Source organism: Triticum dicoccoides, chromosome 3B (genome assembly GCF_002162155.2).
Source record: "Triticum dicoccoides isolate Atlit2015 ecotype Zavitan chromosome 3B, WEW_v2.0, whole genome shotgun sequence".
Lineage (NCBI taxonomy): Eukaryota > Viridiplantae > Streptophyta > Magnoliopsida > Poales > Poaceae > Triticum > Triticum dicoccoides.
Window position 1 is genome coordinate 858,916,538 of NC_041385.1, and position 13,158 is coordinate 858,929,695.

Below are 13,158 nucleotides of genomic sequence, written 5' to 3' on the forward strand. Positions count from 1 at the left end.
CGTGAGACCTACGCCAAAAAATCCTATACATACTAAAACCTCCAAAAAATAACCTAGATCGGGAGTTCCGCCGCCGCAAGCCTCTGTAGCCACCAAAAACCAATCGGGACCCTGTTCCGGCACCCTGCTGGAGGGGGGATCCCTCACCGGTGGCCATCTTCATCATCCCGGCGCTCTCCATGACGAGGAGGGAGTAGTTCACCCTCGGGGCTGAGGGTATGTACCAGTAGCTATGTGTTTGATCTCTCTCTCTCTCTCGTGTTCTTGAGGTGGTACGGTCTTGATGTATCGCGAGCTTTGCTATTATAGTTGTATCTTATGATGTTTCTCCCCCTCTACTCTCTTGTAATGGATTGAGTTTTCCCTTAGAAGTTATCTTATCGGATTGAGTCTTTAAGGATTTGAGAACACTTGATGTATGTCTTGCATGTGCTTATCTGTGGTGACAATGGGATATCACATGATCTGCTTGATGTATGTTTTGGTGATCAACTTGCGGGTTCAGTGACCTTGTGAACTTATGCATAGGGGTTGGCACATGTTTTCGTCTTGACTCTTCGGTAGAAACTTTGGGGCACTCTTTGAAGTACTTTGTGTTGGTTGAATAGATGAATCTGAGATTGTGTGATGCATATCGTATAATCATGCCAACGGATACTTGAGGTACATTGGAGTATCTAGGTGACATTAGGGTTTTGGTTGATTTGTGTATTAAGGTGTTATTCTAGTACGAACTCTATGATAGATCGAACGGAAAGAATAGCTTCATGCTATTTTACTACGGACTCTTGAATAGATCGATCAAAAAGGATAACTTTGAGGTGGTTTCATACCCTACAATAATCTCTTCGTTTGTTCTCTACTATTAGTTACTTTGGAGTGACTCTTTGTTGCATGTTGAGGGATAGTTATATGATCTAGTTATGTTATTATTGTTGAGAGAACTTGCACTAGTGAAAGTATGAACCCTAGGCCTTGTTTCCTAGCATTACAATACTGTTCACGCTCACTTTTGCCACTTGTTACCTTGCTATTTTTTATATTTTCAGATTACAAATGCTCATATCTACCATCCATATTGCACTTGTATCACCATCTCTTCGCAGAACTAGTGCACCTATACAATTTACCATCGTATTGGGTGTGTTGGGGACACAAGAGACTCTTTGTTATTTGGTTGCAGGGTTGTTTGAGAGAGACCATCTTCATCCTACGCCTCCCACGGATTGATAAACCTTAGGTCATCCACTTGAGGGAAATTTGCTATTGTCCTACAAACCTCTGCCTTTGGAGGCCCAACAACGTCTACAAGGAGAAGGTTGTGTAGTAGACATCAGTGCGCCGGAGCCGACACGGTCTGCCTAGCGGTCCTTCTTGGGATAGCGCCCGATGCGGCCGAACGGAAAGTGGAGTCCAACCTTGATGGACCGGGTCACCGCCTTCTTCCGCTCGCTGCTCTTCCTCCCGACCATCTCCCCTCCTTCTCTGGTGAACTTGAATCCCTCAAAATGTGGGTGGTGGTGCTGATGGATGTGAACGCGATAAGACCACTTTTATAAGGGGGGGTGCTCTGCAGCAAGGGGCGTGATTCGCATGACATGTGGTCGCCACCGTCGGATCTGGGAGGGCGGGCAGCAGGGATCAACTCGGAGGGGCACGATCCGTGGAAGGGGTGTGATCTATGTGACCAGCTTTCTCCATCGTCGGATCTGGAAGGTGAAAGCGGCTAGGATCGGCTCGGCTGGTGCGATTCGTGTCACCAGCAATCTTTGTCGTTGGATCTGGAAGATTCAAGTGGCTATGATTAGCTCGCGGGTGTGATGCATGGGAGGACCGGATGGACTAATCAGGATTTGTCGTTGGATCAGAATATTTTGTCCTCGCTTTGGTGTGGGAACTGAATCCGGAAATTGGGGAGGGGGAGATTAGACTCTTTTTCACACCGAAGTTTTCTTTTTTTGGTATTCGTCAATCCCTTTTTTGGTATGATTGACTGGGAAATTCCAAGTATTTCTCGCACCAATGAAGAAATTCAAGCATGTCATGAGGCACTCAACAAGAAAAGGCATCCCGTGAAGAAGATCAAGAAGGACAAGGTCCCAAAATACATAAGCATCTAGGAGTGATTACAAGGAGGTCAATAAGACAGACTTTGTTTCCATGCGCATTGCCAATCCATATAATTAAGAAAGGAATAATAAGTAAATCCTCACTTTTGGAATAGGATGCAATAGAAAGTTTATCATGAGGTGATGAAAGGATACCAGACTAAACTTTATGACCAAAAGTGTGTCAACTCCCGCAGAAGCATAACTATGCTTCTCAAGTAAACTAACTTATGCTTCCCTTCAATGAACCACAATTATGGTTTCCTCGCAGAATGAGACACACATGACACATGTGCTCCATCCGAAAGCACAACATACCCATGCTCCACAAGAAGAACACATGTGCTCCACACGACACACCCTAGCTCTGACAGATAAAACTTGAAAGCAACTGGAAAACAAAAAATCCCCAAAAAATGGAAACCAAGAAAAACAAAAACAAAATGCCCCAATGCGAGAAACAACAAAAAATGTTTGTGACATTTTTAAAAATGTTCCCGCATTTAAAAAATATGTTCGACGTGTTTTAAGAAAATATTTTTGCAATGATAAAATAATGTTCATGTAATTTAGAAAAACAAATGTGTTGTACAAATCAGAAAATAAATGTCCGTGATATTAAAAGTAGTGTTTAAGAACTTTTCAAATGTTTGCATATTTGCAAAAATGTTCATGGAAAAATGTTTGATGTGTCACAGGAAAAGTTTACTGTGCATATAGAAAAATTACAATGTAGATTTTGCAAATGTTCCAACATGTATTCAGAAAAATGTTCACAGTCTATTAAACAATGTTCAACCTTTTATGTGAAAATATTCAACCTGTATCCATAAATGAACATCGTGTTTTTCCTTAAAAAAGCGACTATATAAAATGAGAAAATAACAAAGTGGAAATAAATAAATAAATAAAAATAGAAACCAATAAAATAAGAAAATGAAAGAAAACTGAAGTAACAACCGAAAAAAAAAGATGAAAAACTGTAGGGAAATACAACCGCGTGGAAGGTTCTAAAACCAGTTCAGGGTGTTCCATCGACGGGCGTGGCTATGTGCCGCCTGCTATGTGCGCGAGGTAGACGGCGGCGCCGGAGCCGACGGGGTCCGCGTAGCGGTCCTTCTTGAGATAGTGCTCGATGTGGCCGACGGGATACTAGAGTCCAGCCTTCGTGGACTAGGTCACCGCCTTCTTTCACTCGCCGCTCTTCCTCCTGGCCATCTCCCCTCCTTTTTTGGCGGAATCTCTCAAAATGTGGGTGGTGGCGCTGATGGATGTGAAACGAGGGCACCGCTTTTATACCAGGGTGCTCCGTAGTAAGCGGCGCGATTCGCATGACATGTGTCCGCCACTGTAGGATCTGGGAGGGCGGGCGTCAAGGATCGACTCGGAGGGGCACGATCCCTGGGTGGGGGTGTGATCCGTGTCACCACCGTTCTCCACTGTCGGATCTGGAAGGTGCAAGCGGCTAGGATCAGCTCGACTGGTGCAATTCGTGTCGCCAATGGTCTTTGTCGTTGGGTCCGGAAGATTCATGTGGCTACGATTAGCTCGGGGGCGTGATCCGTGGGAGGACCAGATGGACCTGTCAGGATATGAAAATCTTCTGTCCTCGCTTTGTTTCGTTTTTTCCTTTAGTGTGGGAACTGAATTCAAAAATTGGGGAGGGGGAGGTTAGACTCTTTTTCTCCCCGAAGATTTTGTTTTGTTTTGTTTTGTTATTTTTGGCAATCCCTTTTTGTTTTTGGTATGATTGACTGGAAAAAATCCAAGTATTTCTCGCACTAATGAAGAAAGTCAAGCATGTCATGAAGCACTCAACAAGAAAAGGCATCCCATGAAGAAGATCAAGGACAAGGTCCGAAAATACATAAGCATCTAGGGGTGACTACAAGGAGGTCGATAAGAACGATTTTGTTTCCATGCGCATTGCCAATCCTTATACTGAACATAGGAATAAAAAGTAAATCCTCACTTTTTGGAATAGATGCAATAGAAAGTTTATCATGAGTTGATGGAAAGACACTAGACTAAACTTTATGACCAAAAGTGTGTCAACCCCGCAGAAGCATAACTATGCTTCTCAAGTAAACTAGCTTGTGCTTCCCTTGCAATGAAGCATAATTGTGGTTTCCACGCAGAGTGAGGCACATGTCCATCCGAAAGCACAACACATCCATGCTCCACAAGAAGAACACATGTGCTCCACCGAACATACCCGAGCTTTGACAGACGAAAATTGAAAGTAACTGGAAAACTAAAAAATCCCCCAAAACATTGAAACAGAGAAAAACCCCAAAACCAGAAGAAAAAAACCTGCCCTAGTGCGAGAAATAGAAAATTGTTGCTGACATTTTAAAAATGTTCCTGCATTTAAAAAATATGTTCATTATGCTTTAAAAATATATATTTACAATGATAATATAATGTCCGTGTAATTTAGAAATGTTTCGTACAATTCAAAAAAATGTCTGTGACATCAAAAACAGTGTTCAAGAACTTTTCAACTATTTGCACATTTACAAAAATGTTCATGGATACATGTTAAATGTGTTACAAGAATAGTTTACTGTACATATAAAAAACGTAGAATATATTCAACGTATATACATAAAATGTACATCATATTTTTCTTTAAAAAGTATTTAGAATAATGACATGTAAATTAGACAAATGTTCAAAATGTATTTAGAATAATGTTCGCCATCTATTAAAAAATTCAACCTTTATGTCAATATATTCAACGTATATACATAAAATGTACATCGTATTTTTCTTTAAAAAGCCGACTATAAAATATAAGAAAATAACAAAGAGGAAATAAATAAAATATAAAAATAGAAACAAATGAAATATGAAAATGAAAAACAAAATAAAACTTGAAGTAATAACGGAAAAAACTAAAAAAGGATGAAAAACTATAAAAAACACAACCGCGTGGAAGGTTCTAAAAGCAGTTCGTAGCGTTCCATCAACGAGCGCGGCTATGTGCAGCCTGCTGCGAGTCCTACTGAGGCTCACCTACAAGGAGTACTTTGCTTAGAATTTCAAAAATTGTTAATTATGCCATTCAATTTTTTTAATCGTCTATAGAAAAATGCTAATCGTGTGTATGAACTTTTTGAAATTAAAAAAACATCAAAGTTTAAAAAAATCTACATGCATTAAAACATTTCGCATAATTCTAAATATGTAAGTTACATTTATAGAAAATGTTCACAGGTTTCCAAAGTGTGCTTGTGACATTTTCATAAAAATGTACACATAATGTTAAAAAATGTTTAGTACCATAAAAAACTGTACGTGAAAATTGTCTTCATTATGAACAAACTGCAACAACAGCGGAGTGGCTGAGTAGGAAGCGAACATGATCAATCATAGCACGAGACCTTTATCCGAGGGACATATTATTGGCTCCATTTTGTATATATTTTTTAAAAAGGGAACCATTTGCAGTTGTCCCCTAAAAGATTTTAGCTAGGTCAGAATAGCTTTGCCTTGCTTTTTGCCATGTTTTCACTTGGTTTGTGCTTTGCCTTGTCTTCGACGTGTGTTTGTGAAAAGAAAGAGTGAACCATCTGCCGGTATATGGCATTAATTGATAGCGGGGGATAACTTGAATGAATATGATTATGGCATCTGGCAAATACGTGATTACATTCATTTAGTAGTGGCCTATGGTGTTGTATAACTGCATTATAAGCGAAATTTTGATATGGGTCACACAGTAAGTATTAATTGTACTATATGTTAAATGGGAAGGAGATATTTCTGCATTATGATCTAGTAAAGACTATCATTACACAACAAAAGATGCGAATAATTAATCCATAGTTGTGAGGATAGATAAGGGACAATCGGGTCTGCCTGCCAACTCCAGCATCTGTTGTTTAAAGAGAACACCGAGACATGATCAATTACCACTCCATTGAGCATGAAAAGAAAACGAATGTACGAGATCGATCGTTGGTTGGTTATATCGGCGGCAAGGTATTAAAGGACGGAGGCGAGGTCGACGGGGGCGCCGGAGCCGACGCGGTCCATGTAGTTGGTGAACGTAGCGATAATTCAAAATTTTCCTACATATCACCAAGATCAATCTAGGAGACGCTAGCAACGAGAGAGAGGGAGTGCATCTTCATACCTCTTGAAGATGGCGAAACGGAAGCGTTACAAGAACGCGGATGATGGATTCGTACTCGCGGCGATTCAAATCACGGAAGATCCGATCTAGCGCCGAATGGACGGCGCCTCCGCGTTCAACACACGTACATCCCGGGGACGTCTCCTCCTTCTTGATCCAGCAAGGCGAGAGGAGAAGTTGAGGGAGAGCTCCGGCAGCACGACGGCGTGGTGGTGGACCTTGTGGAATTTCTGCAGGGCTTCGCCAAGCTCTACGGAGGAGGAGGAGGTGTTGGAGAGGGAGGGGCTGCGCCAGGGGAAGGGGTGCGGCAGCCCCCCGCCCCCCCACTATTTATAGGCGAAGGGGAGACAGGGCCGGCCCCTTTAGATCTCATCTAAGGGGGGGCAGCCAAGGGGGGGAGCTTGCCCCCCAAGTTTGGTGGGAGGCGCCCCCACCCGTAGGGTTTTCAACCCTAGGCGCCTTGGGCCCTTGGAGGCGCACCAGCCCACCAGGGGTTGGTTCCCACCTTTGTTCAGCCCACTAAGTCCCCGGGGCAGGTGGCCCCACCTGGTGGACTCCCGGACACCTTTCGGTGGTCAAGGTACAAGACCGATAACCCCCGAAACTATTTCGGTGACTAAAACTGAACTTCCCATAGATAAATCTTTACCTCCGGACCATTCCGGAACTCCTCGTGACGTCCGGGATCTCATCCGGGACTCCGAACAACCTTCGGTAACCACATACTATTTCCCATAACAACTCTAGCGTCACCGAACCTTAAGTGTGTAGACCCTGCGGGTTCGGGAACCATGCAGACATGACCGAGACATCTCTCCGGCCAATAACCAACAGCGGGATCTGGATACCCATGTTGGCTCCCACATGTTCCACGATGATCTCATCGGATGAACCACGATGTCCGGGATTCAATCAATCCCGTATACAATTCCCTTTGTCCACCGGTATGTTACTTGCCCGAGATTCGATCGTCGGTATCCCAATACCTCGTTCAATCTCGTTACCGGCAAGTCTCTTTACTCGTTTCGTAACGCATGATCCCGTGACTAACTCCTTAGTCACATTGAGCTCATTATGATGATGCATTACTGAGTGGGCCCAGAGATACCTCTCCGTCATACTGAGTGACAAATACCAGTCTTGATTCGTGCCAACCCAACAGACACTTTCGGAGATACCTGTAGTGCACCTTTATAGTCACCCAGTTACGTTCTGACATTTGGTACACCCAAAGCATTCCTACGGTATATGGGAGTTGCACAATCTCACGGTCTAAGGAAATGATACTTAACATTAGAAAAGCTCTTAGCAAACGAACTACACGATCTTGTGCTATGCTTAGGATTGGGTCTTGTCCATCACATCATTCTCCTAATGATGTGATCCTGTTATCAACGACATCCAATGTCCATGGTCAGGAAACCGCAACCATCTAGTGATCAACGAGCTAGTCAACTAGAGGCTTACTAGGGACATATTACGGTCTATGTATTCACACATGTATTACGGTTTCCGGTTAATACAATTATAGCATGAACAACAGACAATTATCATGAACAAGGAAATATAATAATAACCATTTTATTATTGTCTCTAGGGCATATTTCCAACAGTCTCCCACTTGCACTAGCGTCAATAATCTAGTTACATTGTGATGAATCAAACACCCATAGAGTTCTGGTGTTGAACATGTTTTGCTCGTGGAAGAGGTTTAGTCAATGGATCTGCGACATTCAGATCCGTATGCACTTTACAAATATCTATGTCTCCATCTTGAACATTTTCATGAATGGAGTTGAAGCAACGCTTGACTTGCCTGGTCTACTTGTGAAACCTGGGCTCCTTGGCAAGGGCAATAGCTCCAGTGTTGTCATAGAAGAGAGTCATCGGGCCCGACGCATTGGGAATAACTCCTAGGTCGATAATGAACTCCTTCATCCAGATTTCTTCATGTGCTACCTCCGAGGCTGCCATGTACTCTGCTTCACATGTAGATCCCGCCACGACGCTTTGCTTGCAACTGCACCAGCTGACTGCCCCACATTCAAAATGTACATGTATCCGGTTTGTGACTTGGAGTCATCCAGATCTGTGTCGAAGCTAGCATCGACGTAACCCTTTACGACGAGCTCTTTGTCTCCTTCATAAATGAGAAACATATCCTTAGTCCTTTTCAGGTACTTCAGGATATTCTTGACCGTTGTCCAGTGTTCCATGCCGGGATTACGTTGGTACCTCCCTACCAAACTTATGGCAAGGTTCACATCAGGTCTGGTAAACAGCATGGCATACATAATAGACCCTATGGCTGAGGCATAGGGGATGGCACTCATCTTTTCTCTATCTTCTGCCGAGGTCGGTGATACGTCTCCAACGTATCTATAATTTTTGATCGCTCCATGCTACTTTATCTACTGTTTTAGGCAGTATTGGGCTTTATTATCCACTTCTATATTATTTTTGGGACTAACCTATTAACCGGAGGCCCAGCCCAGATTTGTTGTTTTATGCCTATTTTAGTGTTTCGAGGAAAAGGAATATCAGACAGAGTCAAAACGGAACGAAATCAACTGGAGAAGTTAATTTTGGAAGGAAACCAACCTGATGGGCTTGGAGTGTACGCCAGGGGAGTCCCGGGCTGCCCACGAGGGTGGAGGGCCCCCCCCCTGGGCGCGCCCCCTACCTCGTGAGCGACCCGAAGGTCCACCGACGTACCCCCTGCACCCATATATACCTATGTACGCTAAAACTTCCAGAACAGAAAATAGATCGGGAGTTCCGCCGCCGCAAGCCTCTGTAGGCACCAAAAACCAATCGGGACCCTGTTCCGGCATCCTGCCGGAGGGGGATCCCATCACCAGAGGCCATCTTCATCATCCCAGCGCTATCCATGACGAGGAGGGAGTAGTTCACCCTCGGGGCTGAGGGTATGTACCAGTAGCTATGTGTTTGATCTCTCTCTCTCGTGTTCTCTCTCGTGTTCTTCTATGGCACGATCTTGATGTATCCCGAGCTTTGCTATTGTAGTTGGATCTTATGATGTTGCTCCCCCTCTACTCTCTTGTGATGAATTGAGTTTCCCCTTTGAAGTTATCTTATCGGATTGAGTCTTTTATGAACACTTGATGTATGTCTTGTGTGGGATAATCGTGGTGACAATGGGTTATTCTATTGATCCACTTGATGTATGTTTTGGTGATCAACTTGCGGGTTTCGTGACACTTGGGAACCTATGCATAGGGGTTGTCACACGTTCTTGACTCTCCGGTAGTAGCTTTGAAGTACTTTTATGTTGGTTGGATGAATCTGAGATTGTGTGATGCATATCGTATAATCATGCCCACGGATACTTGAGGTGACAATGGAGTATCTAGGTGACATTAGGGTTTTGGTTGATTTGTGTCTTAAGGTGTTATTCTAGTATGAACTCTTTTATAGATCAATCCGAAAGAATAGCTTTGTGGTGGTTTCGTACCCGACCATAATCTCTACGTTTGTTCTCCGCTATTAGTGGCTTTGGAGTGACTCTTTGTCGCATGTTGAGGACTTGTCATATGTTCTATCTATGTTATTATTGTTGAGAGAACTTACACTAGTGAAAGTATGAACCCTAGGCCTTGTTTCCTACCATTGCAATACCGTTTACGCTCACTTTTACCGCTCGCTACCTTGCTGTTTTTATTATTTCAGATTACAAAAACCTATATCTACTATCTATTTTGCACTTGTATCTTCATCTCTTTGCCGAACTAGTGCACCTATACAATTTACCATTGTATTGGGTGTGTTGGGGACACAAGAGACTCTTTGTTATTTGGTTGCAGGGTTGCTTGAGAGAGACCATCTTCATCCTACGCCTCCTATAGATTGATAAACTTTAGGTAATCCACTTGAGGGAAATTTGCTACTGTCCTACAAACCTGTGCACTTGCAGGCCCAACAACGTCTACAAGAAGAAGGTTGTGTAGTAGACATCAAGCTCTTTTCTGGCGCCGCTGCCGGGGAGGTTAGCGCTTGAAGGTATATCTTTAGATCTTGCAATCGAATCTTTTTGTTTCTTGTTTTAGCACTAGTCTAGTTTATAAAAGAAAACTACAAAAAAATGGAGTTGAGTTTGTCTCATACGCTTCATCTTTTTAATATCTTTCGTGAGTATGATGGAAAGGATAATTGTGCTCAAGTACTAGAAGAAGAAATCTATAGAATGTTTTTATATGATGAGCATGATTGCAATGTTGTTAGTATGAATTCCTTGAATATCCATGATGCTAATGATATGCAAAGCCACAAGCTTGGGGAAGCTATGTTTGATGGAGATGATATTTTTTGTCCCCCAAGCTTTTATGAGCAAATTTACTATGATGAAAGCATGCCTCCTATCTATGATGATTATTGTGATGATACGTATGCTATAAATAAGAAGTTTTCTTATGTGGAGAGTAGAAAATTTTCTATGCTTGTAGATCATGAAAAGAATGCTTTAGGTGCTGGTTATATTGTTGAATTCATTCATGATGCTACTAAAAATTATTATGAGGGAGGAACATATGCTTGTAGGAATTGCAATAATGTCAAGTTTCCTCTCTATGTGCTTAAATTCTTGAAGCTATGCTTGTTTTACCTTCCTATGCTTGTTGATTATTGTTACCCTAAGTTGTTTGCTCACAAAATCCCTATGCATAGGAAGTGGGTTAGGCTTAAATGTGCTAGTCATATGCTTCATGATGCTATCTTTATGTTTCAATTCTTATCTTTTATGTGAGCACCATTCTCATCATCATGCCTAGCTAAAAAGGCATTAAAGAAAAGCGTTTGTTGGGAGACAACCCAATATTTATCCTTACTGTTTTTGTGTGTCCACATGATTATGCTACAGTAGTAATCATGTTTTATAGCTTTTGCTTCCATAAAGTGCCAAGTAGAACCTTTGGGAAGACTTGGATGAAGTTTATATGATCTTGCTGTGAAAAACAGAAACTTTAGCGCTCACGAGTTTAGCTGCCATTTTTTACTGGAGAGTTCTTTTAGGTTGATTCTTTTTGAAGATGATTAATATACAAATTGCTCAGGTCCATCAATTTATTTCATAATTTTTGGGGTTCCAGAAGTATACGTTTTATACAGATTACTACAGACTGTTCTGTTTTTGACAGATTCTGTTTTCATTGTGTTGTTTGCTTATTTTGATGAATCTATGGCTAGTATTAAGTGGTATGAACCATAGAGAAGTTAGAATACAGTAGATATTACACCATTATGAATTTATAATGAGTTCATTACAGTACCTAACTGGTGGTTTTATTTTCTTATACTAACGGAGCTTACGAGTTTTGTGTTGAAGTTTTGTGTGGTTGAAGTTTTCAAGTTTTGGGTAAAGATTCGATGGACTATGGAATAAGGAGTGGAAAGAGCCTAAGCTTGGGGATGCCCAAGGCACCCCAAGGTAATATTCAAGGACAACCAAGAGCCTAAGCTTGGGGATGCCCCGAAAGGCATCCCCTCTTTCGTCTTCGTTCATCGGTAACTTTAGTTGGAGCTATATTTTTATTCACCACATGATATGTGTTTTGCTTGGAGCGTCAATTTATTTTGTTAGTTTTTGCTTTCTGTTAGTTAGAATTGTGTTTTGCCTCTTTAGTTTCAATAAAAAAGTCAAGGATAGCCTTTGCCATGCTTATTTTGCTAGTATACATGTTGCTGTTTGAAAACAGAAAGTTCACTTCTGTTGCAAAAATTCCCTAGAAAAGTCAGAGCATGGTCTAACGTTGAATCTTTTTGCATATATAGATATGAAAATTTTATTACAGTGGGAATTTTAGTTCATAATTTTTGGAGTCAGGGAAGTATTGATACTCTTGCATTCTTTACAGACTGTACTGTTTTGGCAGATTGCTGTTATGTTTGCGTTGTTTGCATATGTATGCTTGTTTAATGATTCTATTTGATGATAGGAGTGTTAAACATGCAAGGCATTTAGTATTCATTGTTGAATAATAATTTTAGTGATTTGTTACAGTAGAGGATGATAAGGTTTTGCGTTGGTTTATACTAACCTATCTCACGAGTTCTTGTTGAGTTTGTTGTGGATGAAGCTTTTGATAAAAAGAGAAACCATGATATGAGAGGAATTAAGGAGACACAAAAGTTCAAGCTTGGGGATGCCCAAGGCACCCCAAGATAATATTCCAAGAAGTCTCAAGCATCTAAGCTTGGGGATGCCCCGGTAGGCATCCCACCTTTCTTCTTCAACAACTATCGGTTGAGCCTAAGTTTTTGCTTCTTCACACGAGTTGTGCTATCCTTGCATTGTAGTTTTCTTTAGCTTTGCTTGCTGTTTGAATGAAGTATCAAGATCTGAAATCCTTTAATGAGAGAGAGCCATACATGATATAGAATTTGTTAGAATACTCTATGTGCTTCACTTATATCTTTTGAGCTTGATAGTTTTTGCTCTAATGCTTCACTTATATCTTTTAGAGCATGATGGTAGTTTTATTTTGAAGAAATAGATGAACTCTCATGCTTCACTTATATTATTTTGAGAGTCATTAATAGCATGGTAATTTGCTTAATGTTAATATACTTGGTATTCAAGATATGTGAAACTTTCTTTTGAGTGTGTTGAATACTAAGATAAGTTTGATGCTTGATAATTGTTTTGAGATATGGAGGAGATAATATCAAAGTCGTGATAGTTGGGTGATTATGAATTTGAGAAATGATTGTGTTGAAGTTTGCAAGTCCCGTAGCATGCACGTATGGTTAAAGTTGTGTAACAAATTTGAAACATGAAGTGTACCTGGCTTGTGCATCCTTATGAGTGGCGGCCAGGGACGAGCGATGGTCTTTTCCTACCAATCTATCCCCCTAGGAGCATGCGCGTAGTACTTGAATTTTTGATGACTTCTA

At 41.5% G+C, this 13,158-nt stretch overlaps 1 pseudogene; it reads right to left on the reverse strand.

Moving 5' to 3' along the window:
* LOC119280342 overlaps nucleotides 1–1,472 on the reverse strand; it is a 2,448-nt pseudogene extending 976 nt beyond the window's left edge.
* Nucleotides 1,473–13,158: the final 11,686 nt, after the last annotated feature.